Genomic DNA, 560 nt, shown 5'->3' on the forward strand with positions numbered 1-560 from the left:
CGGGGGGGGGGGGGGGGGAACACTGGGAGAAGCAGGCGGCGGCCGGCGGAGCCCTCGCCCGGAGCCACGCCCGCACTGAGGCAAAGCGGCGGCGGAGCCTCGGCCGCGGCCCCGGCCGCTGCGGGACGGCTCCGCTGCCCGGTTAGCACCGCCGGGCCGGTGGAGGTGCGGCGGGGTTCCAGCGCGGGGAGCGAGGAAAAATAATTTAAAAAAAAAAAAAAGAATTACAATAAAAATATATATATAAAAGGGGAAAACAAAAGGCAAAGCAGCGCCCCGGGGGCAGGGCAGCGGCGCGCCGCTCCGTCTCCGCGCTGCGCGGACCGGCTCGGCCGGGGGCGGCGGGGCCGGCAGCACCGGGCGCCGCGACAGCTCCGCGCCGCCGCCGCCGCCAATCGCCGCCGTCGGCACCGCCCACTTCCCGCCGCCATTGGCCGGCTCGGCCGCCACTCAGGTCCCGGCGGCGGCGGCGGCGGCGGCGGCGGGGATGCCGATGCCGATGCCGGCGGGCGCGGAGCCGCCGCGGCGCGGAGCCGCCGCCCGGCCCGGGCACGGCGGGG

This window comes from Harpia harpyja, chromosome 19, assembly GCF_026419915.1.
Source record: "Harpia harpyja isolate bHarHar1 chromosome 19, bHarHar1 primary haplotype, whole genome shotgun sequence".
Taxonomy (NCBI): domain Eukaryota; kingdom Metazoa; phylum Chordata; class Aves; order Accipitriformes; family Accipitridae; genus Harpia; species Harpia harpyja.